The sequence below is a fragment of the Gorilla gorilla genome, chromosome X (assembly GCF_029281585.2).
Source record: "Gorilla gorilla gorilla isolate KB3781 chromosome X, NHGRI_mGorGor1-v2.1_pri, whole genome shotgun sequence".
Lineage (NCBI taxonomy): Eukaryota > Metazoa > Chordata > Mammalia > Primates > Hominidae > Gorilla > Gorilla gorilla.
Window position 1 is genome coordinate 105,279,332 of NC_073247.2, and position 27,511 is coordinate 105,306,842.

The window sequence follows — 27,511 nt, forward strand, 5'->3', positions numbered from 1 at the left end:
TTCAATCTGTGGCCAAAAGCCTGAGAGCCTCTGGCCAGTCACTGGTGCAAGTACCAGAGTCTAAAGGCCAAAGAACCTGGAGTCTGATGTCCAATGGCGGAAAGAGTGAAAGCAAGCATCCAGTATGGGAAGATTAAAGAAACCGAAGACTCAGCAAGCAAAGCTATTCCACCTTCTTCCACCTGCTTTGTTCTAGCTGTGCTGGCAGCTGATTGGATGGTGCCCACCCACATTGAAGATGAGCCTGCCTCTCCCAGTGCACTGACTCTAACGTCAATCTCCTCTTGGAATGCCCTCACAGACACACCCAGAAACAATACTTTACCAGCCATCTAGGCAACCCTCAATCCAGTCAAGTTGACATCTAATATTAACTATCACAAGTTGAAACTGTACCCCTTCCTTTCACCATATAAAAAAATCAACTCCAGATTGATTAAATATTTAAATGTAAAACCTAAAAATATAAAAAAACCTAGAAGAAAACCTAGGAAATATGGTTCTGGACATAGGCCTTGGCAAAGATTTCATGATGAAGACTCCAAAAGCAACTGCAAGAAAAACAAAAATTGACAAGTGGGACCTAATTTAACTAAAGAGCTTCTGCACAGCAAAAGAAAATATCAACAGAGTAATCAAATTACAGAATGGGATAAAATATTTGCAAGCTATGCATCTGACAAAGCTCTAATGTTCAGGATCTATTAGAAATTTAAAAAAATTAACCAGCAAAGTACAAGTAATCCCACTAAAAATTGCAAATGACATGAACAGACACTTCTGAAAAGACGACATACACATGAACAACAAACATGAGAAAGAATACTCAACATCGCTAATAATTAAAGAAATACAGATCAAAACCACAATAAGACAACATCTCACACTAGTCAGAATGGCTATTATTAAAAAGTAAAAAAATAACAGATGCTGGTAACATTGAAGAGAAAAGGGAATGCTTATACACTGATGGTGGGAATGTAAATTAGTTCAGCCACTGTGGAGAGCAGTTTGGAGATTTCTCAAAGAACTTAAAGCAGGGTTGCCACGCGACTCAGCAATCCCATTACTGGGTACACACCGAAAGGAATATAAATTGTTTTACCATAAAGACTCATGAACACATATGTTCATTGCAGCACTACTCACAATAGCAAAGACAAGTAATCAACCTAGATGCCCATGAGTGGTGGGCTGGATAAAGAAAATGTGGTACATATATACTATGGAATACTACACAGCTATAAAGAAGAATAAGATTATGTCCTTTGCAGCAATATGAATGTGGCTGGAGGCCGTTATCCTAAGCGAATTAATGCAGTAACAGAAAACCAAATACCACATATTCTCACTTCTAAGTGGGAGCTATTGAGTATACATGGACACAAAAAAAGGAACAACAGGCACCGGGGCCTACTTGAGGGTAGAGGGTAGGGGAGTGAGGGTTGAAGAACTACCTATCAGGTACCATGAGCATTACCTGAGTAATTAGATAATCTGTACACCAAACTCCTGCAACATGCAATTTACTCATGTAACAAACCTGCACATGTTCTCCCTGGAGCTAAAATAAAAGTTGGGAGGAAAAAATAAACATAAAAATTAAAAAAAGCCATTCAAAAAAAATGAACATGCACACACACACACACAAACACATGCACACACACACAGACACCACTTATATTTAAAACTTGTATATATTTTCCATTCTACTTAATAAACTATATATCTCTATTTAATATAAACTTGAGGAAGACAAGCAAACAAGAAACTACGGTGCTTGTACCAACATCTAAAGCTCATTGAGCTCTTAATCTGGAGCCTATTTTATATATACTGTCTCATAATATAGATAATTCCATACAGTCCTTTAAAATGGAAACTAAAATAAGGAAATTGACACTGAAAGAGACTAAACAACTTTTGCATTCACCTCAGGCCTGTGCAATCTAAGGCTTGTGCTCTTTACTGCTATGCTCTGTTATGTATTTATAATTTACAAGCACTTCGGGTTTATTACAGGTAAATAGCATTCGCTTTTGTACCCACTAAGAATAGTAGTTTTACTGATTTTTTTATTATTCTAAAATTTCAAAAAAGAGTCACTTTTTCAAGCTTTCACTGCACTAGAGGCTTCTACTTTTATAGCAGTTGTCTTGATAATCTTTTATTTATGATTTTAAAAGTAATTTCTTGCTCTGATGAAATGATTTTAAAAGGTGTTTCAATAGCTTTATATATTTATAAATAACATTTAACAATTCTACTTAATAGCAGAATTGTTTATTTTCAGAGTTAAGGTGATGATCTTTGGTTTCAACCATCTCAAAATGATAACAGAGTATCTTTTTGACGGGCCCTTCATGATAATATAAACCAAATTCTTGAAGACAATTACGAGATTTCTCTTAGGTCTTATTTAAATGTATTTCTGGAAAAATACACTTAAAAATGTCTCTTTACATTCACAAAATATCAGGAAAGACAATAATTCTGCATAGTAGCTAGTGCTAATCTTTCCTTAGCAATGAGAATCACCACAATAGTAAAAAGTGTGAATGGAAATGACATTGTGACAGTCGAGCATTCCAATATTTTGAATTCTTAAGGATTTGTAAGATGAAAATGTCTCTTTCGGCCAGGCGCGGTGGCTCACGCCTGTAATCTTAGCACTTTGGGAGGCCAAGGCGGGTGGATCATGAGGTCAGGAGATCGAGACCATCTGGCTAACATGGTGAAACCCCGTCTCTACTAAAAATACAAAAAATTAGCCGGGCGTGGTGGCGGGCACCTGTGGTCCCAACTACTCGGGAGGCTGAGGCAGGAGAATGGCGTGAACCCGGGAGGTGGAGCTTGCAGTGAGCTGAGATCGAGCCACTGCACTCCAGCCTGGGCGACAGAGTGAGACTGCGTCTCGAAAAAAAAAAGAAAATGTCTCTTTCATGGTCCAAATAAATGTTTTTGACTGAAGAAGAAAGATGAGGCTATTAAAATGGTCTCAGTTCTCCAGGAAAATATTTTATGACTGTGTCTACATAGTGCCAAGGCGTGATCAATTTGGTGATTTCAATAAGGTTAAAGAAATCAGGCAATTTTGTGAAAAAAAAAAAAAAGTCAGAGTGATAATTTGGTTGAATGGGGCTGCTCGGCTGCCTTTAGCCATCAACTGGTATAGTTTGTGTATACAGTTACAACCTGAGTCATTTGTCTTCTCGTGTGTCGCCACTATAATCCATGTCTTCAAAAACACCAACTACAATGTCAAGTTATGAAATCAATGTTAAATAATTGTCATGAGGACACTTTCTTTTTCTGTAGGTTGTAGAAATTAAAAACTGAAATTGAAAAATTTAAAAAGCACCTTGGAGAAAAATAAAGCTATGTTTCAAAGATATGCTTCAAACCAACTAACATTATCTTTTAAATTTATTTTTACAATAAAGATATTTAAAGCTGAAAGAAGATATCCCCTCCATTCCAAAGCAGCATTATGCATTACAGGAGAGAGATTACATTTCTATCTTTGAAATAAATTGAAAATATTTATATTTTCTTCAATAAAACACCTACCAAAAATATAACCCCCAAAGTTATTTGAATTTATGTATTTTCTTGATTGAAAATTATAATTTATATTCTATAGACCATTACACATATCTGATTCTTTTTTATAGGAGGGATCATATTGATAAAGAATATGAATTAAGGCCGTGCACAGTGGCTCACACCTGTAATCCCAGCACTTTGGGCGAGCGGATCACCTGAGGTCAGGGTTTCAAGACCAGCCTGGCCAACATGGTGAAACCCTGTCTCTATTAAAAATACAAAAATTAGCTGGGCATGGTGGCAGGCACCTGTAATCCCAGCTACCCAAGAAGCTGAGGCAAGAGAATCACTTGAACCCGGGAGGCGGAGGTTGCAGTGAGCCAAGGTCATACCACTGCACTCCAGCCTGGGACCCAGAGCAAGACTCCATCTTAATTAAAAAAAAAAGTAGAAGAAGAATATGAATTAAACATAACAAAGCAGTAGCTGAGTCTTGAAGTACTGTGAAAGGAAAAGGAGTAGCCACATAAAAGCAAATTTAAAAAAACTAAAACTGAAACAAACCCAAGCATAATAGAATAGAAAAGTTTGGGCCAAAATATCAGAATCTGTCAGCAACACGTACTTCAATTCAGTTGAATACAATCTACTTTTATCCAAATAATGTGAAAAGAGCAATCACACTATCTAGGAGAGGAGGACAGTTACCCTGTGCTGTAGGAAGCCCATGATATTTAGTATTAGGGAGGCCTCTAGCCATATTTAAAAAAAAAATACATAAATGCAATGCTACACAAATACACTGAGCAGATAATCACAATGTTTGGTTTTTTTTTTTTCAGAAAAATTATGTGCTATATTTATACTTCTCCACATATTCAGAGTTTGTGTAGATGCGAAAGCCGTGTTTCTTCATTTTGTAAAACCAACCAAACATTGATTATGGAGCACATTTGTGGTTTATGTTGATCTTTAAGGTAATAATATTTTCTAAATCAATCTTTGCACTATCAACAAACATTTCCTGACAACTAACTGTAATGCAGAACTAGGCACTGTCAGGGGGAACACCAGCATTGACAATGGTGTATTTTTTAAGTGTAATAACAATTGAGTCCCTCCACTTAATAGCACAGGATCTACAACCAACTACCTTCCCTCCCTTCACCCTTTTCCTCCTTTTTCTTTACATAAATGTTTGTTGAGAGTCCATTTAGTACAGAACACTGTACTGGGTACTGTTAGGGACTCTTCATTTAACTAAAGTGTAGATAAATCAGATATATGAACCCACTTCCACAAGAAATTATTTACGACCAATTTTATAAAGTTCAATTAGGACTAAGAGCTTCAAAGCATTATATCTGATGAAATATCCTGGCAATATCATATCTCAGGATTGTGGTACGACTAATATGAGACTCCTTCCAGAGCATCTGTTCTAGCCTGCTCAGGTTTCTGTACTTTCTCTTATACTGTAGAAAATTAATGAAGTTTGCTGGATTCAATATTTGGTCTCCTACTTAGCTAACTGAGTACCAAAAGCTCATTTCTCTTAATATGATGGCAAAAGTAGTGATTACTTCTGGCTAAATGGAGAGTGGAAAAAAGGACAGCTTTTTTTTTTTTTTTTTCCTTATTTCCTCAGACTGTGCCAAATTATCATGAAGGATATGGAATGGTTCTTGGTTCTTGGTCTGTTTGTGTTCTAATCATCTACATTTCAAGTCTCAAGAGCTTGTTGTTTTCTCTACCACAATTTGCTAACTTATGAAACAGTTTTCTATACCAATTGAGAGTTTGCTCCATTGAGTTCTGGTGCACCAGAAGAGGTAAAGGTTATTTGGTTCTGACAACCCAAATTCAGTGGAAGTATTTTGAGTTGTAGTTTCCTTTTTGATTTTCAAAGAACAGTCTGACAAGTTTATTAACAATAAGCACACCATCCATTTTGAATAGAAAAGAAGAAAAGAAAAAGCATAGTGTCTGCCCATCTATGATACATAGTGACAAAAGAACAGAACACTAGGCATTCATTGAGTGCCTAGTGTGGGCCAGGTGCTTTGCTGTCCTTATTTAGTATCAAAATTAAAACTCACGAGGCTCAAATCTATATTAGTTTGCTGGGCTACCATAAGAAAGTGCTACAGACTCAGTGTTTTCAACAACAGAAGTTTACTTTCTCAATTTTGGAGGCTAGGTAGAGTCAGAATGCCAAAGCACCCCTTTGGTTGTGGGCTGGGTGTCAGTGTATTGTGCCTGAAATCAAGAACTGTGGTTTGTCCTTTGTTCAAGATTAGTGCAAGTTTCAGAAGGTAGCAACTGAATCATTCCACCTCCCCATTTCTTTCCTTCCATATTTAAAACTTTAAGAACAACAGAAACACACAAGACACACTGTATTTTTTGCAGAATTGTGAACATAGCACAAATACACTTGTATATCATTATAATAAAGCAAGGCATTTTTGTTCGTAATGTCGACAAAAAACATTAAACTCTGTAAAATATTTGAAGAGATTTATTCTGAGCCAAAGATGGGTGAACCTGGCCCGCGACACGCCCTAAGGTGGTCCAGAAAGGTGGGACAATTTAAAGTGGGTTGGGTGGGGGGGGCTTCCAGGCTATAGGTAAATTTAAACATTTTCTGGTTGACAATTGCTTGAGATTGTCTAAAGACCTGGGATTAATAGAAAGGAAATGTTCAGATTAAGATAAAAGATTGTGGAGACCAAGGTTCTTTTGAAGTCTCACAGTGGCTGCCCTTAGAGACAATAGATGACAAATATTTCCTATTCAGACCTTTAAAAAAGTGCTAGACTCTCAGTAAATCTCTTCAGGATTAGGAGGCCCTGGAAGAAAAAGATCTAGCTATGTTAATAGAGATTCTTTACAGATGCAAATTTTCCCCAACAAAGGACGGCTTTGCAGGGCCATTTCCAAAAGAAACATGTTTTGGGGTAAAATATTTTTATTTTCTTCTTTGTCATGTAATGTTATGCCAGAGTCAGATTGGAAAGTAAGTCATGATATATAGGGTTAAAGAAAATTCAACTGATGAGAATTTACGGTTTGTAGGGCATGACTCCCCAGACCTCTTAGATAGGAGTTTGGGCAAGATAAAACAATCAGAGCTTAGTCCTCAATAACATTAAATAGCAAAAGGTAACTAAATACTGCCAGACTACAATGCAAAACAACACATTTTTATATTCCAATAAATATAAATATGATTTATAAAACATTCCCTATTACGGTTTCTCTTTTTAATTTTATTTTTATAAAGTTTTTTGTTATTTTTCTTAAGCATTCCGAATATCCATGATTTAATAATAGCATCTATGAAATAACCAAGTATTAAAGATCAGCAATATTGTACCCAATTGCATCCCATTTTTTAACTTGCCATCATTATTATTGGGAGAATCATAATTCATTATCCCTGCTTGATGCAACTGAATAGAACTTTACAAGAATGTTTGCTGCACACACATTCTTTGAGTTTTGTTAAAGAGCAGCAGGTTTAAACAGCAAAGAGGAAGGTCAAGAAGGCAAAGTAAAAGTTCCTATTTCATGGAATTACTTGATTTACTTATCATCTTCCTTGAGGTCTGACAGACATACTGGTGGTTAACTTAACTCCTTCAGATAGATTTAAATGCTCTGGGAAATGTTTATTTGACCTACCCTTGGAGATGTTTTGATATAAGTTCTTTATTGTTTAATAATTTGGTAGTTCTAAAAGGTCTTAAGAAATGACCAAGAGCAGAAATAAACATTAACCATTATATATTCCAGTGGTGGATTAAGCTGATAGAAAGGGGTGGGGATTTCAAGGAGTGGTGATAATGCTTTAAAGGGTTTTACTTGTTTTATAACTGCTGAATCTCATAATCTTCCTGGTTTACCCTAGATGTGTATCATCTGTAAGCTTTCCTTTTTGGCATATTAGATTTATCTTGTCCTTTTCTAGTCTGTAGTGAAGCTCAATAAAAAGGCCAGGTGTTTCATAGTAGATAGCCAAATAAAATTTTAATGACAATAGACTGCAGAATAACAGGCATAAAAGCTTTATACATAGAATACAGTAAATATATGTTAGAGTACAATTTCCTAAATTTGCCCCATCAGTCTAAGCTGAAAAGTCTCCTGAAGGTATTGCACCTCTCCCTCTATCTTATTATCTAAGTGCCTTATTTGTTGACTATGTTACATTTTTTTTCCTCAGGTTTTGTTGAGAAAATAGACTTCTCCCATCTTCTTATGTAGTGTTTAAACAGCTTTACCGGAAAATAAAAATAGGTCAGTAAACTGGGTGGAAAAAGTGATGAGACCTCCATTTCAACCCTTACACCCCATCTTTAATAATCAAGACTTCAGTTGATATAAAAAAGTCATATTACCCAGTCTCCTGACACTTTTTGCCCCCCAAACCTAATCCCTTCATCAAAGTGATAGATTTTAGTTTCAAAATTACAGTTCTATTTGTATAGTCCATCTTTTTCTAACAACATCACAAATCCAAGCTACTCTTTTAAAGGCCGCATTGAGAGTAAGCCCTCAACAGGTCTGATTGATTTTACCCGTGTCCTACTCTCTCATACTGAAATCAATATTACCTGTGTGTACGTGGTGATGAGAGATTGCTACATGGATAAAACATCTAGTTTTCTCATGCATATTCTTTTGAAAATTCTAAGGGGCATAGCCAGACTAGAAGTTATAAAATGCAAATAAAATAAAGTTTTCAATTTTTCAAAGATTCATTTCCCACAACAGCACAGTATGAAGAGAAAGGCAGTATGAAGTGCTTTCGGTGTGTGGGAATCATGATTTCAACATTACAATCTTGTAAACCAAAAGGTATCTGAGACAGGTCTCAATCAATTCAAAGTTTATTTTGCCAAGGCTTGGGACATGCCCAGAAGGAAATAAACAAATAAACAAACACAGAATCACAGAAATAGTCTGTGGTCTGTGATGAATTTGAGGGCTTCAATATTTAAGGGGGAAAAATGGGCTGGAGGGGAAAAAGGGAGGGTATGGTAATTCACATGTTGCAAGAGAAAAGGAGGAGGTGGGGGAATAGTCAATTACGTATTTGTCTCCTGCTCAGTAAATTGGCACTTTACATAAGATAAGGTGAACATACAGTAGCTACCTATAGAGTAGAAACTGCTCTGACATTGGCAACCACAGGATACTGGAAGGACCCTGGGAAGCTGTGGGATCCCCTGGAGATCTAGCACTCAGCATCGGCTGCCCCTATGAGAAGGGAGAGTGCAGCCCATCAAAGTGCCCTTTGGAAAAAGGGAAATGCGGTGAGGTACCATTCTCCAAAGGGACCAGCACCAGTGGCCAGAAATGGATGTGGAAAAGGGGTAAGCTTCCGCTACCCCTGTCGACTGTTGTGGATGCAGCAGAGGCCTTCCCCACTGGGGACCGTTGTGAGTGTACCTGGAAACAACCTTTTCAGGACTACTTATGGTGGCTAGACCTGTGCTGGAAGTGAGCCCATGCCACACAGGGCATAAGGTGAACATAGACATTGTTCACAATGTCTATGCACATTGTGAACACATATGTTGCACGAAGGGCAGGGTTTATCTCCCACCTCTACACAGAGCATCAGTGTCCCAGCAACATAGTACAGACAAGCCACAGAGCTGTCTGCTCTGGACTGTGGGAAGAGGCTCTCCTCTGAGACCATTTCAGTGATAGCCACCAGAGGGACATTTTTGCAGACCTCGGTCACATTGCTGCTGGGAGACAAAGGACAGTGCCTATATGAGCTGAAGGTAGCAAGTCCTGTGAGAGGGGCATGATAGAGAAGCAGACCTCATTCCTGGTGACCAGGACAAGAAGCTAGTGTAGCACCTCATGCCCCTCTCCCTGAGACCTCAGTGTGCCCCCAGTGAATTCCCTCCATCACCTTAGTCCATGCAGGTTCTTCCACTCATCATCAGGTTACTGGAGAACAAACCAGCTCTTACTTTTCATTGCCACCCAATGGACTAGAGACTGAACTGCACCACCAACTAAAACATTCTGCTGTCAGAGGGCATATTGCTAGTGTATGAGATAAGCTTCCTGGGACCTCTGCACTGCTAGCCCCACGGAAGATAGTTTGTTGGACCTTATGCCCAATACACCACTACAACAAGCAGCATTTAAGAAAGCCACTGCACAAAAGCTATCCATAACCAAGGAACCCCAGATCCTTAACACGCTGAACGTACCCAGTAAGGAAGCCAAATGATCATACACAATATACACTATAGTCACACCCTCAAGGGGAAAAATAATAGAAAATTAAAAAGTCCCATTCAAACAATAGCAAATTAAAAAATAAAAAGAGAGGGCTTCTTCAGGTGGAAGTAAACAGCACAAGAACTCTGACAGTACAAAAAGACAGAGTGCTTTGACACTCACAAAAGATTGTACTAGCTCTCTAGAAATGGATCCTAACCAAAATGAAGTCACAAATGACAGATCAAGATTTCAAAACATGGATTGTAAGGGAGCTTAAGAAGATCCAAGAGTTAGTTGAAAACCAATACAAAGAAACCAGAAAAACAATTTAGGATATGAAAGACAAGATAGATATATTAAAAGCAAGCAAGCAAACAAACAAACAAAAAACTACTGGAAATGAAAAATTCACTGAAGGAATTTCAAAATACAGTTGAAAGCTTAAGCAATAGACTAGACCAAGCAAAAGAAATAATTTCATCACTGGAAGACCAGTCTTTTTAATAAACCCAACCAAAAAAAAAAAAAGAAAAAAGAAAGAAAAAAGAGTTTAAACAAATGGACAAAGACTTTGAGAAACATAAGATTATGTAAAGTGACCAAGCCTACAACTTATAGGCATTCTGAGAGAGAAGAAAAAGTAAGCAATTTGTAAAACATATTTGAGAGAGTAATTCAAGAACATTTTCTTGATCTTGCAAGAGAGGTAGACATCCAGATACAATAAATTCAGACAGCAACTATAAGATACTACACTAGATAACGATCACCAGGGCATATACTCCTCAGACTATCTAAGGTGAACATGAAATTAAAAAAATATATATTAAAAGCAGCTAGAGAGAAATGTCATATCACCTATTAAGGAAATCCCATCATATTAACAGTGAACATCTCAGAAGAAACTTGATAAGCCAGAAGAAATTGAGTGCCTATTTTTAGCCTTCTTAAAGAAAAAAAAATGCCAGCCAAGAATTTCATATCCTGCCAAACTAAGCTTCATAAAGGAAAGAGAAATAAAATATTTTTAATCAGACAAATGCTAAGGGAATTCATCACCGCTAGACCAACCCTACAAAAATGCTCAAAGAAGTTCTAAACATGGAAAAGAAAGGACAATACTTACCACCATAAAAACATATGTAAGTACAAAGGTCACAAATCCAATAAGGCAACTACATAATTGAAACTACAAAGCAACTAGCTAACAACACTATGACAAGAACATAACCTCACATATCAATATTAACTTTAATGTAAATGGCTGAAATGCTCCAATTAAAAGATATAGATTGGCAAATTAGATTTAAAAACAAGGCCCAACCATTTGCTGACTAAAAGAGAGCCACCTTATGTGAAAAGATACATACAGACTCAAAGTAAAAGGGTGGAAAAAGATATATTATGCAAATGGAAAACAAAATACAACAGGAGTTGCTATTCTTATATCAGATATAACAGACTTGAAACCAACAACAGTAAAAAAAAAAGATAAAAAGAACATTATGTAATTATAAAGAGTTCAATTCATCAAGAATATTTCATTATCCTAAATATGTATGCACCCAACACTGGAACACCCAGATTTATAAAGCAAGCACTACTATACCTAAAAAAATGAGAATGACTTTAATACAATAATAGTGGGGGATTTCAAAACCCCACTGACAGCACTAGATAGATCATCAATGCAGAAAATTAACAAGGAAACTCTGGACTTAAACTGGAATGTTGACAAAATGGACCTAATAGACATTTACAGAACATCTTATTGACCAATTGCAGAATATACATTTTTTCTCATCTGCACATGGGATATTCTCCACAATTGACCACATACTTGGCCATGAATCAAGTATTAATAAATTCAAAAAATGGAATCATATCAAGCACCTTCTCATATTACAGTGGGATGCAATTAGAAATTAATATCAAGAGGAACTCTCAAAACCACACAAGTACATGAAAACTAAACAAACTTGCTACCAAATGACTTTGAGAAAAACAAGTAAATTAAGGCAGAAATCAAAAACAATTTTGAGAAAAATTAAAATAGAATCATAATATACAAAATCTCTTGGATACACCCAAAGCAGTGCTAAGAGGAAAGTTTATAGTGTTAAATGCCTACATCAAACAAATCTATAAGGAACTAAAACAAATCAACAGGAAAAAAGCAAATAGCCCCATTAAAAATTGGGCAGAGGACATGAGCAGACATTTTTCAAAAGAAGACAGACAAGCAGCCAACAAGCATAAAAAATGCTCAACATCACTAATCATAAGAGAAATGCAAATCAAAACCGCAATGAGATACCATCTCACACTAGTCAGAATGGGTCTTACTAAAAAAGTCAAAAACGTCAGGTGTTGTTGAAGATACTGAGAAAAGTGAACACTTACACACTGTTGGTGGGAAGGTAAATTAGTACAACCTCTATGGAAAACAGCATAGCAATGTCTCAATGAACTAAAAATAGAGCTATTATTTGACCCAGCAATCCCACTACTGGATATTTACCCAAAGAAAAAGAAATAATTATATCAAAAAGACACTTACACTTGTATGTTTATCACAACACTATTCACGATAGCAAAGTCATCAACCTGAGTATTTCATCAATGGATAACTGGATAAAGTAAAAGTGGTATGTATACAATTTGGAATATCACACAGCCATAAAAAATAATAAAATAATGTATTTTGCAGCAACATGGATGGAGTTCAAGGTCATATACCTAAGTGAAATAACTCAAAAATAGAAAATCATATACTGCATATTCTCACTCATAAGTGCGATCTAAACAATGGGTATACATGGACATAGAGAGAACAATAATAAACAGTTTGGACTCCAAAATGGGGGAGGGTGGGAAGGAGATGAGGTTTGAAAAATTATCTAGTGAATTTCATCTACAATATTCACTATTGTATGATGGAAACCCAAACCTCACCATTGTACAACACATTCATGTAACTAACCTGCACATGTACACCCTGAATCTATCATTTAAGAAAAATGAAAAATTCCAAAAAAGAAAAGTGTTTCTGTGTCTGTGTGGGACCAGTGAGCTATATGACACGGCAAAACACAATTTCTTTTACTTTCCATTTTCTAACTTATACAGTCGGGGGAGGGAAAGTATTCTAGAGGAATTCTAAAGTTCACTTAAGCTCTGAATACGTAACTGTCTATTTCCTAATTCAAATAATTACATAATTTTTTTCACTCTGATTTTGAAAATTATGCAATATACAACTGGAAGATGTGAACTTCAGCAGAATATATGCCATGCTTTTATAAATGGCTGTTAAATTTTTTACTTATTTCACAGTGGGTAGATTATGACACAAACAGAAAAACGTGTTTTAATGTTACTATAGTCTACACCTTTAATCATAAAATTTAAGAGAAAAACACACAAATTATCTCATAGTCATCAAAGTATTGGGTGTGCAGCGTTGCTTAAATCCAATTCATCTGATTTCACTTAAACACATTGACTATATTCCCTACCTCTAACAAGACATAATTTAGGGAACCAAGCCTCTAATTAACCTAATACCTAGCTCTCCTTTCCTCATTATTTACTCCACTGACAGACAATTTCATTAACCTCCTCCTGTGTAATAATTTTCTCTGTCACATGTTCAGGGAAAACATATTTTCTAGCTGCACAATTTTGTGACCATGGTAAAGGACAAATGTTTTCTGAAATTCGCCAAGGAGATAAACTCTGACACCTGGCCTATTTGAGCTAGCTTGAAAATAATGGGGGGTTCTTTTTGTTCATTTGGATGAGAAATTTAGAATTTTAGATTTCCATTAATGTAGTGATACTTCAGGACTTGGCACATCAGGGCATCTCATGACATTTGCATTTTAGAAATGGATCTGACAACACTATATTGAGAATAATGAGAAATTCATCTGGAGTATGGTGCAAAATCCAAGCATGCAGTGATTGTCTCTGTGTTACTGATTTTGTCTGGAAGATTCAGTAGTTCTATCATCGGGTTGTGTCTTCACCAACTGAAGAGTTTAACTGCCTCCACAGGGTTGAAAACAATTACTGAGTGTTTTTCGACATAGGCAGACACTGGAGGGAAAATTGCCCAGTTATTTGGGGCTTAGTGAAGATAGGCCAAAAGCAAGTGCTCTGTGGGACAGCTATCACCCACAGAAGAATGCCCTTTTAAGTTTACTTAACAACAAAGGACTATCACAGAATTTTTCCAGCTGCATAACCACTAAATGGGACATATAGACAGATATATTTACTGAGGTGAAATTCTGATGCTTTCCGTTTTAAAATTAGCCAAATCATAAAATGGTCAAAGAGATAATCGTTTTCTCAACTTGTTTAGATCATCTGAAGCTCTAACCATTTAGACTGCTAAACAACGTACACAGGCAATTCTTTCATTAATTCAATCAATTACCTCTTACAAAGAGATACTATGAAAGGAACTGGGGACACAACAATGAATAAGTAATACACACTTCTTTCCCCAAGTCCCTTAGAATCTAGTAGGATGAAAAACATATAGATAGATTCAATATAGTGTGTGCCAATAGATGGAGGTACAAGATCTTATGGCAGTTCATACATAGGGAAACATCCAATCCAGTTTGGAAGTGGTTCATAAAGATTTCTTAAATGATGATAATTTGAGCTAAGACTTGAAAGATTAGTAGTTTGCTAATCTGCTGGGTGAGGCAGTAGTGCATTAGAAGCAAAGTAAATAGCAACTGCAGAGCTCAGAGATGGCATGAACAATTGTTTGAAGGTGACAAACACAAGATCATGTTGTGGTAGAAACAAGGTTTAAGAAAGAAATCATAAAAATTAATTTGTTTTCTTCTTATCTGCCATTTTCACTAAAAGTCAAATGAAGAATAATGCCAGTTAATTGAGGGCTCTGAATAATTAAAAGTTTAAGCAACAACAATAAAATAGCAGGGGAGATGAAGGGGTAAATATAACTATACTACATGAAATATGGTCCAAGATTTAGTTTTTATTTGAAGAACGTGCAACTGACTGTGGTGCCAGGTTGGACAGTACTGGGCCTGATTCAGGTGTGGTGTGTGTATATTGTTCTTTTTTTTTTTTAACTGTAATTATCATCATGTGTTCTTGTCAGCAGTTTGAATTCACCAGGGAGATAATGTAAATTTTATCAACCATGCTGCTTTTACTCAATCTTTTTCTTTCTCTCTCTCACCCCCCTCTCCCACCTCTCTCCCTTCCCTGTCCTTCTTCCTCTTTTTCCCACTCCCTCTCTCTCTCTTGCTTTGTTCCAAAAGTGTCATAAGGCAGCTTAGCAGTCTATAAAGATGCATGCAATACAGTAAGAGAACATAAATTGAAAATAAGTGAGAATATGAGGCAAAGGAGAAATGAAAGCAGTAATGTAGAGGAGAACTAAATAAGTGGGATTAGCCAGGAAGAACATTCCATGAAGACCTTATAGAATAGGAAAAGCTAGTCTACAATGTTGACTGTCAACCTTCTGGCACGCACCATGAAGAGGGATACACAGTTACATGATTCACAATGTCTACTGGGCAAGGGCAAACCATTGTTCAATAGAAACACCACTTGTCCTATCCTCGATGTCTCCCATGGGAAGACACTGCACCCTGAGTTTATCAAACAAGGCACATCAGAGAACCACAGACAAATATGTAAACTGTCTCAGATGTCCAATGGATTTGTCACCATCTCAAACTTTTTTTTCAATGTGTTCTAGGTAGGTAATCCTTTCTTTTCATGATGTGGGTCCAGTCTCACTTTGTTTAGTTGCATGATTTTGGTAGATTTCTATGAGGCTTTTAAAAAAGAAAAAGAATTATTATTATTCAATGATGCTATTTCTCAAGCAACATATCCCAATGCTTTATGCCTTGAAATTCCTCCTCCAAGACTTCAATCTCTCCTATCACCTAGCAACTCTCAACCTGCCTGCATTGTAACTCAAGGTTTACTATGTGTGACTATTTTCTAGAAGAGAAAATGATGAAATGTACTGAGGTGATACTTGTGCATTACCCAGTAATTTTCCCATAGGATGCAAAGAAATTTAAATTGAGAAATAAGACAGATAGTGGGTGATATAATTCTGTTGTTGCTTTTGACCACAGTAAATAGTATCTCATCGGTATCAGGTACCAAAGATTTAATTATTATAAAAAGTGAAGAGAAGTAGCTGGATTGCAGAGAATAAAGTTACATCTATATTACACAAAAACACTTCTTCAGTTCAGCAATCACTGTACATTACACGTACACTATTTCCATTGAAAACAGTGTGATGCATAAAATCAAATTTATTATCTAAGGTTTTTTTTTTTTCCTATTTTAAAGGGTTCTGTCCATTTGAAGAAAAGAATTTGATTTAAAGGTAAACAGATATCTACCAGCCTACTCCCAACACTTTACAGGGCAAGCTACAGGCAAAAATCCAACAGTAACAAATAGAAATCCTATATAAAAGTAAGTGCATTTCACTTGTCATCTTTGTTCTGTGGTTCCTGTGGAGGGAGTATCCGTATGGCTAGGGAGACTTCAATCCTAAGAAGGCTTTACTTGTGAAAATAAAACTTAGCTAATTAAGATGCGTAAAATGTGAATCATAAAACAGAGATAGACATTTATGCCCTGAGCTTTAAAAACCCATTATAGCTCTACGTGCGGGGAAAATGCAGGTGTCTTTGCAAGAGGCATTTGGAAGACTAGTTCTGAGGAAAATGTGAGAATAGGCACACTGCTGGCTGAAATAACCTCAATATCCCTTGCAGAAATGCTGAATCTGCTTCATTTAGAATGGGCCCCGAAGAATGTTTTTCACCCACTGCTTATATAAATTTTCTGACTAGGTAGTAAAATTGCAATATTTTGAAAATGGCTTTTAACCATATTTTTACATAGAAAACTTTTAAATATACTTTTGAATTGATATATTTTTGTGTCTAAAGAACATTAAAGATTAGATTTTAAAGGTGACTCTTTCCCATACAGAAAGAAGTTAAAATGAAAAAAGACAAGCACCAATCAAGTCCAAAATTATAATTCTCAAACAAATTCTCCTGATAGTTGTTCAAGCTGATGGGGACATTTCCTGCTGATAATTTATAAGGAAAAGAGTTCTGGAAGGAACTATTATTTGTGCAGTGGGATTATGTCTCTCATTAAGAGTTTTTATTTCCATGAGCTATCCCATGCCCTATACCCTTCCTGGTAGCAAATTACATGCTTAGGGAAGCAATTCTTTCAGTAAACTAATGAGTGTATGATTGTAAGATATTTTTTATTCCTGTGTCATTACCTGGATTCAGTCAGCAAAACAAGGTCCCTAAATTGGCCTTTACCTTAACTACCTGAACACCTTGCGGGTGCTATCAAAATGTACCTAGCTGATTATTATTACCTCTTTTGATTTTGAATAATAATAAATTCAAATATTACTCTTAAACTTGAATTTCTAGCCTTGATATGAATTTTAGGTACATTCTATGTTTATTTGTTTTTGTTTTTGTTTTTGTTTTTTTGAGACGGAGTATTGCTCTTGTGGCCCAGGCTAGAGTGCAATGGCACGATCTCGGCTCACTGCAACCTCCACCTCTCTGGTTCAAGTGATTCTCCTGTCTCAGCCTCCTGACAAGCTGGGATTACAGGCGCATGCCACCACGCCCAGCAAATTTTTGTATCTTTAGTAGAGACGGGATTTCATCATATTGTTCAGGCTGGTCTCGAACTTCTGACCTCAGGTGATCCACCCGCCTCGGCCTCCCAAAGTGCTGGGATTACAGGCATGAGCCACCATGCCCGGCCTGCTATGTTTATTTTTAAACAGATGAATAAATTTCCTGTTGTAACTCATAACTTTATGACTTGTGTTAACAACGGTGTAGCTGGCTGGCATTAGGTAAAACTGGATGCCTGTCCTGTTTCAATATGAGTTTGAAAGCAAATAGGTTGTCTAGTGAAAAAAAAAGTAGAAAGCAGACGGGCTTTTCAGAAATCTCACGTTCTTTCATCTCATGAAGTATCCCCTTGAGACAAAGGATAAAAAGTAATGCAGAAGAAAGCAAGAGTCACAGGAAAATAAAACATCCTATTTCCAGTTAGAAATAGTGTATCTTTGTGAAACTAATGAATTGCCAATAACGTCTCTGCAAGTACATGGATTGACAATGTATTGTGTAATGTAGATCTTGATTTGGACTCTGATAATTCAATCTAACTTGCTTTCCTTGGTTGATACATCTTTCCTTGAAGGTAATCCCTGCTGTGACAGAGCAAGACTTAGGCCTACAGGGAGTAAAGGGCTTTCTTCGCTTAATAACATATCTAGTCGTTCCCTACAATCCTTTTAATTTGAGATTCACCACCTTCTTTCACAACTTCCAAATGCAGTCTCTGGTCCAGCTATTTCTGAATGACTGAACTCTTCCATTTCATAAAATTCCCTTCCCCATGAACAGTTGGGCAATTTCCATGAGAGGCCACCAGAAGGCAGCTCATGCATAACTAAGTCCCTGCTGATCTGTAGAACAGCTACCAAATTGCTCAGATATCACAAGGAAGTACTCCTTTACAGAATTACTCAAGACTCTCTAGAGCCACAGTAGAACTTTATGCCTATGACACTCCCCTGTACTCCGTAAGGTAGGTATCAGTGTTCTTTTTCTGATTCTTTCTAAAGTGTCTTTGGTTAAGTTAGTACAGAAGGGGTGTTCACTTACGGCAGTGTCCCAACTCACATAATCAGAAGTATAACAACTTTACCATACCTTTGCACAATGTAACCCATAACTTTAAGGGACAAAAAGCATATCTCGGAAAAAATGTGTTGGCATCAGAGATTGGGAGTATGTACAAGACCATGCAAGTGGGGATTACTGTGTGTGGAAGTGAATGGTATTATCACCACATACTCACGCAAGCCAAAACCCTAGAAATCATCCTTAAAATCCCCTAAGATCCACAGCTACCTCTCACTACCAATTCCTATCAATTTTACCTTCCAATTAAATTTTGATTCTGTCCACTTCCGGTACTGTAGTCCAAATAACCATCCATCATCAGACTACGACACAGCCTCAGCCTCCTAGACTTCTCCCTGCATCCACATTTGTCTATTACATCCTGTACCCCATATTGTAAGTAGAGTGATTTTTAGAAACACAAATAGTTTTAGTGATTTCCAGTTGTTCTTAGGATGAAGCCCAAAAGTCTTAATCTGCCTTATGAAGGCCCTGAATGACTCTGCCCAGCTCTCTCCAGCCTAACCTCCTTACTCTCCCGATAGTTCTCTGTTCTCCAGCCACACAGGGCTTCTGTCAGCTCTCAAACTCCCTATACTTCCCTGTATATCAGGACTTTTGCATGAGCTGTTTCTTCTGCCTAGATTGCACTTCCACACACTTTCCCTGCTTCACCTGCTTAATTTCTACCAAGCATTTAAATTTCTTCTGAAATGTCAATTCTTTTGAGAAGTTTTTCTTGAATTTGCCCCAAGAAAACATCATGTCCCCTTGATATATATTATAATAGCTCTGTTTTTTTCTTGCTATTAGTTCAGTTTTTAATTATATGTTTGTGCAATTATTTTGATTGATATCTATCTGTGTCACTAGAATATAAGCTCAGCACGAGTTATGTTTTAGTCACCATCTTATGCCCAAAGACAGATAGTAAGTGCTTATTGGGTATATGTAAAGGGATGAACGAGAAGAATAAATGAACGAAAAACAGATACTGGCACTCAAAGGGAGCCCATAGGTGCTGTGTCCTGTTATCTATTGAGTTATAAATGAATAATCCTTTAGATAGATGGGAGGCATATACAAACTTCCATTAAGTTCACCAGGAAGCATGGGTCTTTTGAAACAAATACAGAAAGAACGCATTGTTGTTTTTGTTAGTACAGATGGAGGGAGAAAATGGATTCATCATATTTAAGGGATAACAAGAGAGTAGGTAGAATGTTGTTAATATAGATGAACAAAACACAAAGTTAGGTAGGTTCACATTTTAGAAAGTTTTAAATGCTATTTAGAAAGAACGTAGGCCACTGACAGCCAAATGCCATGTGTGAGCAGGTAAGAAACCCAACAAATACAATTATGAATTGCACTGGAAATCAAGAGCAAATGGGGCTTGTTGGTTTGAATTTGGCTTGTTTAAAATATGTTTGCTTATTCATGAAAACCAAATACTGGAAACAAACCAGGTATCCCTCCAGAGGAGAACAGCTAAATGAAGCATGTTATATGCATATAATAAAATATGAGTTGGCAATAAAGATAAGTATACTATTGTTGCAAAAAAGAAGATTTTAGACAATTTAACACCTTTTCATGATGAAAAAATTTAACCAACTTCAAATAAAAGAGCATTATTTCAGTATAGTAAAGGCCACATATGAAAAGCCCATAGCTAACAAACTCCACTTAAAATTTCTAAATAAAAGAACTCAGCAAAGTTGCAAGATACAAAATCAACATGCAAGAAACAGTTGCTTTTCTATACATTAACAATGAACAACTGAAAAAAAATAAAAAGCAATTTCATTGATAATAGCATCCAAAAAATGAACTACTTAAAAACAGATGTAACCAAGGAGGCAAAACACTTGTACATTAAAAGCTACTAAACATTGCTGAAAAAATTAAACGAGACACAAATAAATGGAAAGGTATCCTGTGTTCAAGGATTGGAAGACTTAATATTGTTGAGATGTCAACACCAGTTAAAGCAATCTACAGATTCAGTGCAATCCCTATCAAAATTTCAATGGGATTTTTGGCAGAAATACAAAAATCTATTTGAAAATTCATGGAGTCTTAAGGGATCCCAAATAGTGAAAACAATCTCAAAAAAGAAATATAAATTTGGAGGTCTCACACTTCCTGACTTTGAGACTTATTACAAAGTGACAGTTATTAAAACAGTGTGGTAATGATTTAAACATAGACATATAAACCAATTGAATAGAAGATAAGCCCCCAAATAAACCCTCACATATATGATAATTTGATGTTTGATGAGGATATCATTTAATAGAGCAAGAACAGTCTCTTCAAAAAATGGTTCTGGAAAACGAAATATCTGTGTGCCAAAGAATAAAGTTGGATTCTTACCTTACACTGAATACGAAAAATAACTCAAAATTGATCAAAAACCTAAATGTAAGACCTGAAACTATAAAACTTCTGGAAGAAAACATGGAGGAAATGCTTTATAACATTAGATTTGGCAATGACTTCTTGAATCTGACACCAAGGCCTGGGCAACAAAAGCAAAACTAGATAAATGGGACTACAACAAATTAAAAAATCTGCTGTGCATCAAAGGACATAATCAACAGAATGAAAAGGCAACTGAAGGAAGGAGAGAAAATATTTGGAAACCACATATCTGATCAGGGGATAACATCCAGAATATATTTTAAAAAATGTATGTGGTTTGACTGGATTGAAATATACAAAGTATTGATCCTAGTTGTATCTGTGAGGGAGTTGCTAAAAGAGATTATCATTTGAGTCAGCGAGCTGGGGAAGGCAGATCCACCCTTAATCTGGTGGGCACTATATAATCAGCTGCTAGTGAATATAAAGCAGGCAGAAAAATGTGAAAAGGAGAGACTGGCCTAGCCTCCCAGCCTGTATCTTTTTCCCATGATGGATGGTTCCCGCCCTTGAACTTTGAACACCAAGTTCTTCAGGTTTGGGACCCAGACTGGCTCTCCTTGCTTCTCAGCTTGCAGACAGCTTATCGTGGGACCTTGTGATCATGTAAGTTAGTACTTAATAAATTTCTATATATATATATATCCTATTAGTTCTGTCCCTCTAGAGAACGCTGACAAATATAGATTTCAGTACCAGGAGTGGTTTTAGAGGAACAGAATATTAAGGATAGAGTTCTTTTGGCTGCTTAATAAGATTAGACCCCAAAATGCTAAGGACTCTACTTTTAATAGTATAGAGAACACTGATAGTCCTTGATGTGAACTATTTGGAGAGTTATGCAAAATAAATGCATTTGATACTCCTGAGTCAACACTTGTGAGAGACAAGGAGTTTAGTGACATTATACATATTACCTTTGACCATATGTGGAGAACCAAGGAATATGATGAAGCTGGTTCGTTGCTCCTAAGTTCAGTGGACAAAGTGATGAAAGAAAATGATAAACTCAGGGATTCTGTCCCCTGGCATCAGAAGCAGATACTGAGCCTCAAAACTGCTAAGATTGGCCTGAGTGAATCTTACCTCCTGTAGAGAAAAAGCTAAAATTGTGAAAAAACAGACACAAGTTCTTATCATGAAAGTAGCTGACCTGAAATGAAAGATGCATGCACAGCCTCACCAGGTGTCTACTGTTAAAGCAAGGGCATTGATTGGAAAAGAATGGGACCCTGCAACGTGGAATGGGGACATGTGGGAGGATCCTAATGAAGATGGGGGCATTGAGTTTGTAAACCCTGATGAACCTTTTTTGCCAGAAGGAGTAGCTTCCCCATCCCCAGTAGTGGCCACATCCCCTCCCTGACCCATGCTGCCATCAGCCTTTCCACCTTTGTCTGAGGAGATAAACCCTGTGTTGCCTGAAGCAATGGTCATGCACTCCCCTGAGGCAGTTGCCAGGCTAAGTAATGTTGATTCTCCTCAGGAGCCACCTTCAACACCCATGTTTGCTTCTAGACCTATAACTAGACTAAAGTCCTAGTGGGCCCCTGGAATTGAGGTTGAGAGTGTGACCCATGAGGAGGTGTGCTACACTCGAAGAGAACTGTTTGAGTTCTCTAATTTATATAAACGGAAATCTGGAGAACAGGCATGGGAATGGATATTAAGTGTATGGGATAATGGTGAAAGGAACATAGAGTTGGATCAGGCTGAATTTGTTGATATGGGCCAACTAAGTAGGGACTTTGCTTTCAATGTTGTAGCTAGGGAAGTTAAAAAATGTTTAATGATTTATTTGCTTGGTTAGGTGAAAAATGGATTAAAAGATGGCCCACTGTGAGTGAACTAGAAATGCCTGATCTCCCTTGGTTTAATGTAGAGAAAGGGATCCAAAGGCTTAGTGAGATTGGGACAGTGGAATGGATTAGTCACTTTAGACCTACACATCCCAGCTGGGAGGGTCCAGAAGATATATGCTTGACCAATGTCTTGCAAAAGAGATTTGTGAAGGCAGTACCTGCATCTCTAAAGAGCCCTATAATTGCTCTCCTCTGTACATCAGATCTAAAAGCGGAACTGTAGTCACTCAACAACAAAATTTAAATACAATGGGAATAATTAGATCCCGAGGTGGCAGGGGCCAAGTGGTGGAATTCAATCATCAAAGGCAATGTGAGCATAGCTACCATAATGGACAGCAGAGGCAAAGCCACAATCAGAATAGTCTGATTCTTTTAGATCTCTGGCATTGGCTAATTAATCATGGTGTTCCTAGAAGTGAAATTGATAGGAAGCCTACTGCCTTCTTACTTAATTTATACAAGCAGAAAACTTCTAGGTTGAATGGACGAAAGACTAATTTGAGTTATAAAAACAGAGAATCATAGCCCCTCAATCAATTTCCAGAATTGAGCCAGTTTCCAGACCCAGAATCCCTTGAATGAAGGGGAGGCTGGGCCCCCTTGAGGAAGGACCCCACTACATTATCAACAATTTATGCAATGAATCTTTCTCCCATCCTTCCCCAAGGAGACCTCTGGCCTTCTACCAGGATAAGTGTGCATTGGGGAAAGGGAAATGATCAGACATTTTAGGGACTACTAGACACTGCCTCTGAGTTGTTGTTGATTCCAGGGGACCCAAAACGTCATTGTGGTCCTCCAGTTAAAGTAGAGGCTTATGGAGGTCAGGTAATTAATGGTGTTTTAGCTCAGGTTAGACTTATAGTGGGTCCAGTGGGTCCTCAGACGACTCATCCTGTGGTCACTTCCCCAGTGCCAGAATGCATAATTGGCATAGACATACTTAGCAGCTGGAAGAACCCCCACACTGGCTCCCTGACTGGTAGGGTGAGGGCTATTATGGTGGGAAAGGTCAAATGAAAGCCATTAGAGATGTCTCTACCTAGAAAAATTGTAAGTCAAAAACAATATCACATCCCTGGAGGGACTGCAGAGATTAGTGCCACCATTAAGGACTTGAAAGATGCAGGGGTGGTGATTTCTACCACATCCTCATTCAACTCTCCCATTTGGCCTATGCAGAAGACAGATGGACCTTGGAGAATGACAGTGGATTATCGTAAGCTTAAGAGAGTGGTGACTCCAGTTGCAGTTGCTGTACCAGATGTGGTTTAATTGCTTGAGCAAATTAACACATCTCCTGGTACCTGGTATACAGCCATTGACTTGGCAAATGTCTTTTTTCTCCATTCCTGTCCATAATGCCCACCAGAAGTGTTTTGCCTTCAGCTGTCAAAGCCAGCAATATACCTTTACTGTCCTACCTCAGGGGCATATCAACTCTCCAGCTTTGTGTTATAATCTTATTCAGAGAGAACTTCATCACTTTTCACTTCTGCAATATATCACACCGGCCCATTATATTGGTGACATTATGCTGATTGGATACAGCGAGCAAGAAGTAGAAAACACGCTGGACTTATTGATGAGACCGTTGCATGCCAGAAGATGGGAAATAAATCTGACAAAATTCAAGGAGCTTCTACCTCAGAAAAATTTCTAGGGGCCCATTGGTGTTTGGCCTGTCGAGATAGTTCTTCTAAGGTGAAGAATAAGTTGCTGCATTTGGCCTCTCCTACAACCAAGAAACAGGCACAATGCCTAGTTGGCCTATCTGGATTTTGGAGGCAACACATTCCTCACTTGGCTGTATTACTTTGGCCTATTTATCGAATAACCTGAAAGGCTGCCAGTTTTGAGTGGGGTCCAGAACAGGAGAAGGTGCTGCAACAGGTCCAGGATGTTATGCAAGCTGCTCTGCCACTTGGGCCATATAACCCAGCAGATCCAATGGTGCTTAAGGTGTCAGTGGCAGATAGGGAAGCAGTTTTGAGCCTTTGGCAGGCCCCCATAGGTGAATAACAGAGGAGGCCTCTAGGATTTTGGAGCAAGGCCCTGCCATCTTCTGCAGGTAACTACTCTTCTTTTGAGAGACAGATCTTGGCCTGTTACTTGGCTTTGGTAGAAACTGAACGTTTGACTATGGGTTATCAAGTCACCATGCAACCTGAACTTCCTATCATAAATTGGGCACTTTCTGACCCATCTGTGGGTCATGCACAGCAGCATCCCATCATCAAATTGAAGTGGTATATAGGTGATCAGGCTCGAGCAGGTCCTGAAGGCACAAGTAAGTTAAATGATGAAGTGACTCGAACGCCCATGCTGTCCAATTCTACCACCCTGCATTCTCTCCCGCAGCCTGCACTGATGGCCTCATGGGGAGTTCCCTATTATCACTTGACAGAGGAAGAGAAGACTAGGGCTTGGTTCACACATGGTTCTGCACAATATGCAGGCACCATCCAAAAGTGGACAGCTGCATCACTACAGCCCCTTTCTAGGACATCCCTGAAGGACAGTGGTGAAGGGAAATCTTCCCAGTGGGCAGAGCTGTGAGCAGTGCCCCTGGTTGTACACTCTGCATGGAAGGAGAATCAGCCTCTTTGCCCAGCCACCCCTGTCATTGTCCAATGGTCCCAGGAACAAAGTGGCCACGGTGGCAGGGATGGAGGTTAGGCATGGACGCAGCAACATGGACTTCCACTCACCAAGGCTGACCTGGCTATGGGCACTGCTGAGTGCCCAAGTTGCCATCAGCAGAGACCAGCACTGAGCCCTCGAGATGGCATGATTCCTCGGGGTGATCAGCCAGCTACCTCGTGGCAGGTTGATTATATTGGACCTCTTCCATCATGGAAAGGGCAGATGTTTGTCCTCACCGGAATAGACACTTACTGCAGATATGGGTTTGCCTATTCTGCACACAATGCTTCTGCCAAGACTACCATCTGTGGACTCACGGAATGCGTTATCCACCATCATGCTATTCCACTCAGCATTGCCTCTGACTGAAACATTCACTTTACAGCTAAAGAAGTGCGGCAGTGGACTCACGCTCATGGAATTCACCAGTCTTACCATGCTCCCCATCATCTTGAAGCAGCTGAATTGATAGAACGGCCTTTTGAAGTCACAATTACAATGCCAACTAGGTGACAATACTTTGGAGGGCTGGGGAAAAGTTCTCCAGAAGGCCACGTATGCTCTGAATCAGCATCCAATATCTGGTATTCTTTCTCTCATAGCCAGAATTCACAGGTCCAGGAATCAAGGTGTGGAAGTGGATGTGGCAACACTCACCATCACCCCTAGTGATCCATTAGCAAAACTTTTGCTTCCTGTTCCTGTGACATTACATTCTGCTGGTCTAGAGGTCTGAGTTCCAGAGGGAGGAATGCTTCCATTAAACTGGAAGATAGGATTGCCACCTGGACACTTTGGGCTCCTCCTACCTTTAAGGCAACAGACTACAAAGAGAGTTGCACTGTTGGCTAAGGTGATGACCTGGGCTATCAAGATGAAATCAGTCTACCACTGCACAATGGAGGTAAGAAATGCATGGAATACAGAAGATCCATTGGTGCATCACTTAGTATTACCATGCCCTGTGATTAAGGTCAATGGGAAACTACAACAGCCCAATCCAGGCAGGACTGCAAATGGCCCAGACCCCTCAGGAATGAAGATTTGGGTCACTCTACCAGGAAAAAGTAAAACACAACCTGCTGAGGTGCTTGCTGAAGGCAAAGGGAATACAGAATGGGTAGTAGAATAAGGTAGTCATCAATACCAGCTATGACCACGTAACCAGCTGCAGAAACGTGGACTGTAATTGTCATGAGTATTTCCTCTTTCTTTTGCTAAAAACATGTTTATGCATGTATACACTTGTACTAAGAAAACTAAAAAAAAAAGGAACCAGTGAGACATTGCTAATAGTATTATACTGCTAGCTCTAGTTTTGAAACAGGTAAACTGAGACTGAAAAAGGTTATGAGACTTGTTTAGCTTACACAGCTAGTATGTGGCATGTCTTCAGACTACAAATCCCATGGTCCTTCTGCTAACAGCTGAAATAAACAGTTTGAAGATTCTAGAGAGTTTTAAATAAAACTGACATTTATAAAACTTCAAAAAAAAAACAAAAAAAGAAAATATCTTCATTGTATTTCCTTTTCCTTCATCATGTGACATGAGATTTACTGACTTCATATCAGCATTTAAGTATTGTTAACATTATGTAATAGTATTTGAGTTGGGGATTGGTGTGTTTCCAGTTGTATGAAGGATAACTGCATTATGTTAGGCATAATTATGGCCTTATTGTCTTTATTGGAAGATTATATATTATCTCAGGTGTGTATGGGTTCAAGTTGACAATGGGTGGACTTATGATGGTTAATACTGAGTGTTAACTTTATTGGATTGAAGGATGCAAAGTACTGATCCTGGGTGTGTCTGTGTGGGTGTTGCCAAAAGAGATTAACATTTGAGTCAGTGGCCTGGGGAAGGCAGATCCACCCTTAATCTAGTGGGCATAATCTAATCAGCTGCCAGCAAATATAAAGCAGGCAGAAAAATGTGAAAAGGAGACACTGGCCTAGCCTCCCAGCCCACATCTTTCTCCCATGATGGATGCTTCCT

The 27,511-nt window shown here is 38.1% G+C and overlaps 1 pseudogene; it reads left to right on the forward strand.

Moving 5' to 3' along the window:
* Positions 1–8,813: 8,813 nt before the first annotated feature.
* On the forward strand, positions 8,814–26,699 carry LOC134757906 (uncharacterized; annotated as a pseudogene).
* Positions 26,700–27,511: the final 812 nt, after the last annotated feature.